Here is a 6000-nt window from a genome sequence, read left to right as displayed (position 1 = left end):
AGCATGTATATTCTTCTTATTCCAATCTCTTAATAAATTATAATTGAAAAATGTCCATAGCATATGTTACCATAGAACTATAATCTAGAGAGAGTACCTCTTCGAAACAGTTGTTAACTGGTAACAAAATTAATAATTTTGTCAGGTTGGCATAAAGTTGAGTTGACTTTGTTAGGTTGGCACCAAGTTGAAGATTGAAATGCATTTATCGCGGAAAATTGATTGGGCACTGCTACTTCAATCAGAGCTATTCCTGGGAATATTATATCGCCTGATATGTCGAGCGAAGCGAGCCCGCTTATCTCATTTTTTTACGGGTGTCCAGGGGGCGGAACCCCTGGCTAGACGGATATGGCGAGCGAAGCGAGCCTGTTTTTTTACGGTGGTCCAGGGGGCAGAGCCCCCTTACTAGACGGATACGGCGAGCGAAGCGAGCCTGACGGCTAGTTATACTATATATCTTATGTATTGAGGTTTTCCAATAATATTCAAATTCTACGATTTTTTATATTTGAATATTGAGATTTTTCTATTACTAGTCCGGGCGCAAATGTCATTTCGTGGTCATTTTTGGGTAACTGCCGTGGAAGATGTCTCAATTTCTTCCTTAGGTATTTAGATCTTCCTTAGTTCCTTAGCACAATAAGTATCGTGATGTTGATAAGTCGAAATCACAGGCAAACATCTCGGAAACAAAAATGTTAAATAATATATACCTCACATGAATTATCTCCACCTCTAGAAAAAAATTAATAATTTATCATGAAGAATACAAATCATCCTCACCAAACAGGTATGTTTTAGCAGATACTATGCATTCCTGTTCAGCCCATTGAGTATCTATCTATTGAGTGAAAGTAATGAAAGAGTGAATCCATTAGAGTTGATGGATGCACTTCTTTTACGACGTTGTTGCCCATTCACTTTAGTGATGAAGTAATATCGATGGACGGACGTAGGAGGGAGAGTTATTGGTCTAAAATCTCCTCTCTCCTACTCTAAATTTACAACCCTGCCTCTCTCTCGCACTCCAAATGTAAAACCCTTCCTTTCAATCCTACTCTAAATCTACAACCCTTCCTCTTTCCTACCCTACATCTATAACACTTCCGCTCTCTCTCACTCTATATTCACAACCCTTCATATCATGGCAGTGAAAAGATGTCTGAAGCATCGCGTCGCTCTTGACACATCATGCTTCAAAGGGACTCTGTTGTATCAAAATTTTCAATGACTCATTCGATTAAATATCCTTTTAGAATTCACGCGCTCCTCGATTATGAGTCTGCTCCAATTCCCTCACATTGGAAAGCTTCGATTTCTTGCAGTAGTTGAACATATTTCTGGTTGATAGCTTCTCTTGAATTCTGCTTCATTCTTGCTCTCCGATTCAACCAATTGTAATGAATATTTCTGCGCATCACGCTTTTGGAAAGCGTTTCAATAAGCGTTTCTTCGATTCAACGTATTGTGATGTATGTTTCTGTGCACCAAGCTTTTGAAGAGCGTTTCAATAAGCGTTTCACCGATTTAACCATTTATATTTCTGTGGTGAAACACGCTTTTGGAAATCTTTCCAATATTTACTTTCAGTACAAAATTATTTGATGAAACTATAATGGAAGTAAATTTTGTTATCATGGCGAGTCTGTTGCTTAAGCCGCCATTTCGTGATGTATCTGTTATACCGTTAAGGCTGTGCAAAGGCTGAAATTAAACTTTCTACTGGTGATATTTTTCAAAGTTTTTCGATTTGTATACTATCAAGCTATCAAAATTGAAAAGGTTTCTAAGGAAAACATTTTTTTTTTCGATCATTACTTTTTGAGATATGAGCGCCTAAAGCTCAAATTTTTGTGCCAGAACATTTCAAGTTCGGTGAATGATAAAACCATGAGATTTTAATGATAGATTCATGGTATTTTTGATCTAATAAAACAAAAATCCTCTGAGAAAGTTATTCAATTTACTAAAATGACCAAAAATAACTTTTAGTTGAATTATTTTCGGTCATTTTTGGTAGATTGAATAACTTTCTCGAAAATTGATATAATCAGAAAATTTTTATTTTACTAGATCAACAATACCATGAAGAATCTATCCTTAAAAACTCATGGTTTTATCTTTCACCGAACTTGAAATGTTCTGGCACAAAAATTTGAACTTCAGGCGCTCATATCTCAAGAAGTAATGATCGGAAAAAAAGATTTTCCTGAGAAAACTTTTAATTTTTATAGCTTGGTAGTATACAAATCTAAAAACTTGGAAAAATATCACCAGTAAAAAGTTTATTTTTAGCCTTTGCACAGTCTTAAGTGGGAGGAGACTGTCAAGCTGGGCCAATAGCAGGCGTTCATGCCCTTGACCAATAGCAGTACTTGCCTACAAGTGTAAATTCTGCTGCTCTTGTATTTAGTTTTAGTTTATATCAGAGATTGACAATGGTGTAACAACCGAAACCTGTCTTTCCAACTAACAATAAAATCTGTGGGTTTCGACAAATTCGTAGTCTTTTTATTTAATATGAATAATTACCACAATTTCAACTTCTCAACTACACAAGAAGTTATGAAGTGGCGTATTCGATACTCTCTGTAAAGTAGTATTAAAGTTGTTACAGTTGAAAAGAGTATCTCGAATTGTTTAAATTAATTTAGAAATCTAGCTATTTCCATTAAGAATCATTTGATACATTAATATCTAATAAAAATATTTCAAGATCGACACTAATATATTAAAAAAATACTGAAAATTCGGATTATCCTTAATAGGAAATTGGAGAATAACTTAACTTTAATTAAAATACCCCAATAAAGAAGAGTCACTTTAAATAATAAGAGAGTGTTATTTATATTAATGGATTCTGATCATTCCATGCTCTATGTTGTAGTATTCATCGACGCAGTTTTAATTAAAAACTTAAACTACTATATTTGAGCATTGAATTCAACTAATAATTGTTTTGTCAACATTAATTTTTGCGTCTTAAAAATGATTGACATTCTTTTGAAGAATGCGACCAAAGATGTGATATTGTTTCATGATAAAAGAACATAAAATATCCTATCATATTTCATGTTGATATTATTTCTCATTATTACTGAAGCCTTTTACAACTACTTTAAGTACTTTACAAGAAGTATGTTTGGAAAGAGAGAGAAGGTTCTAGCAATGGAAACCTCGCAAAAAGCTGAAATAGAGCTAAAATAGAACTGAAAAAATTTAGTAATAATCCTTTTATCCTTTCTTTCTTCTTCTTCTTCTTCTATAGATGAAGAATAATTCTACCTCTAATACAAGAATCTTGTTTGCACTACATTCTTAATTATTCCCTATCATTACATGAACACTGATATTAAGCAGTAAGATATTGCGGCGAGAGAAACTGTAAACTCTAAGGTTCAACTTTAAGAAATTTATATTGATTTTAAATTGGTAATCAATAATTTTGATGTAAAGTGGACTGTATTGAATAGAAAAGAAACAAGTGATATCTCTACAGAAACAAGTACATGCAATGAATATATAAAAGAACAACTCACCGAAAATCTGCAGAGTACCTAATGTAATATTTATATTATTGAGCTTACAACTCCCAGGTAAGGTATTCAGGTGTCCCCGAGGTAGGAGATGAATCAAGGATGGTGAAAAGGCAAGCTTGGTTGTCATCTACTGTTGGTAAATTCGGCTTCCATCATATAACGTTGCACATATATTTCTGACGAGATATTTACAATGTCTTTAAAGACTATAGATCGGTGAACTTTCCAATCGAAAAATAATAGTTTAAAACTTTCAACTAAAGGGAGTTTGGCAAACACTCTTCCAAACTTAGGTTTATGGTGTACGATTTAACATTAACGAAAAAAATAATAATTTGAAGAACAATTTTCTTCTGGGAATGATCGACGAATAATAATTATCAATTCCCGACTCGAGGCAAGCTATTACGAAGCGAGACTGAGCTGAAAGAAACAGCCTAACCGGCTAGTGAGCGCGACGCACTCAAGTGAAAGAAATACGAACTGAACCAGGAGCGCGCGTCCAATTCAAAAACGAAAAATGAAAACTAGAGCTGGCTCCAACAGAAACCATAAAGCGATACGAATGCCTTTGTACTGTCTAACAGATGTAATCCCAAACCAAACCGTTTCCTATTGGGAAAACGATATCCTAGTGGGTGTTTCTCACCACCAAGTAAATCCCCGGGATTCATTTGTTCAGCGGCTTCCATTCAAACCGGGTTAAAGCTCAATTCAACAGTATTCTATTTCTCCTGCTAGAGAATGTTCTCTCCAAAAGAAAGGATGTTATCTGCCTCGCAAAACTGCATCCAATTATTCTCTCCTGTCCCGGTTCTAGATTACATTGTCAATCTGATTTCGAAGACCATTGAATAGAGTTCTTTGCAGCTTATTGTAAGGGTACGTTTCCAGTTTTAATTAGAACCTGAAATTGAGCAATGATTTGGATTTTTGAATTGCCTCTCTGAGTAGTGTATTGTTGCATACAACTTCAAGACCAGTAGTTTTTCAAGTAGATAAATGAACTCTCTGCGATTCATTAGTTGTTCGAAACTCTGCAGCTATAGAAACTGAGTAATAGCAACTAAACGAATAAAGATCTTCTGTCTACGATATCCATTAAGAAGTTCAGAATAGAATGACAACTTATCAACCAATCTTCAAATTACGAACTATGTTACACATTGTTCCGTAATTTAAATCATGAAGTAATACTATTTCTATCCTTTCCCTCTTTTTATTTAGCGGAGATAAGCGTGTTCGAGTCTTTGTATGTGGTTATAGCTGTGTTTGTGAGCTGGAGATCTTCTTCAATCAATGCATTCATCAATTCGCACATTTTGGGATTTGTAATCTCAATTCATGTGTTGATGATTATCAAAAGCATCGAAATATTCCGAGAGGATCTTTATCTCCATTCATTTATACAATAAGTACATTATCAAAATGAAAGGGAGAGGAAAAAATAATAAGGTAACCTTGTCCTATTTCTCTCCCAAATTTAGATTACACATAGTCCCAAATAGGTTAAGTCTTGTAGTTCTTCTATTCATAAAATTTTCAGTCCTCAAGTATTTTCACAAAGTAGATTTTCAGTATTAAATGCTTCAAAACTGAACACAGAAGAAATATTTCACATTATTATAACTAAAATAAGAAATATTCACATATTAAAAATATAACTTTGAAGAATTACCGAAAAACAAAGTTTTTATAGCAAACTTTAAATGAAATAGACATTTCTTGAAGTGTTTTTCAGCATGATAGTTTTCCAAATAAAATTTCAAAAGTTTGTTACCTAGTTTTAGAGTGATTGATTAACTACTCGTGATTCAATGGTAATAAAACATCAATCAGCAGACACTTTCTGAGTGAAAAAAGGGTGCAAGAAAGTTCTCAGAAAAAGCACACTAATTTAACGCGAGGGTCGAACAGAGAAGAGATCTTACAAGATGGAGAATTTGCGAAATAAAATATTATTTTTATCTTTTTAAACAGGAAGCAGTGAACAACAAATTTCATCTCGTTATAACTTTCTGTCATTAATGTTATCTAACAAAGGAAAGAAACGGTTCTCTAAGAAACGGAATTTCTCGAGAAGCAGCCCACTCTATCTCTTCTTTTAGCATCTCTTCTTTCCTTCTTCATTAGCTGTTGAAAAAGAATAATAATGAGACCCGTAATTCAATTCTAGTTCATTATCACCTTGAACAACTTGCTCTTGGGGATTATTAGGTTTTGAATTACCATTCAACCTCACCCTTCAATTTATCAATTACTTTTCGCGTATTATAGCACTACAGTGAGTATTACAGCGAAAACTCCATTAATAACCAGTAATCTCTCAATAACTTACTCACTGTACAATATCATATTAATGATCTAAAGTCTGATGCGTCTCTGTTGAGACATTCATTATATATCACATGAAGGAGTCTTCTAAAATTTTCAAGTGATGGTTTCTTGATCCATTCCG

This window comes from Nilaparvata lugens, chromosome 8 (assembly GCF_014356525.2).
Source record: "Nilaparvata lugens isolate BPH chromosome 8, ASM1435652v1, whole genome shotgun sequence".
Classification (NCBI taxonomy): domain Eukaryota; kingdom Metazoa; phylum Arthropoda; class Insecta; order Hemiptera; family Delphacidae; genus Nilaparvata; species Nilaparvata lugens.
Note: the sequence above shows the minus strand (reverse complement) of the source record.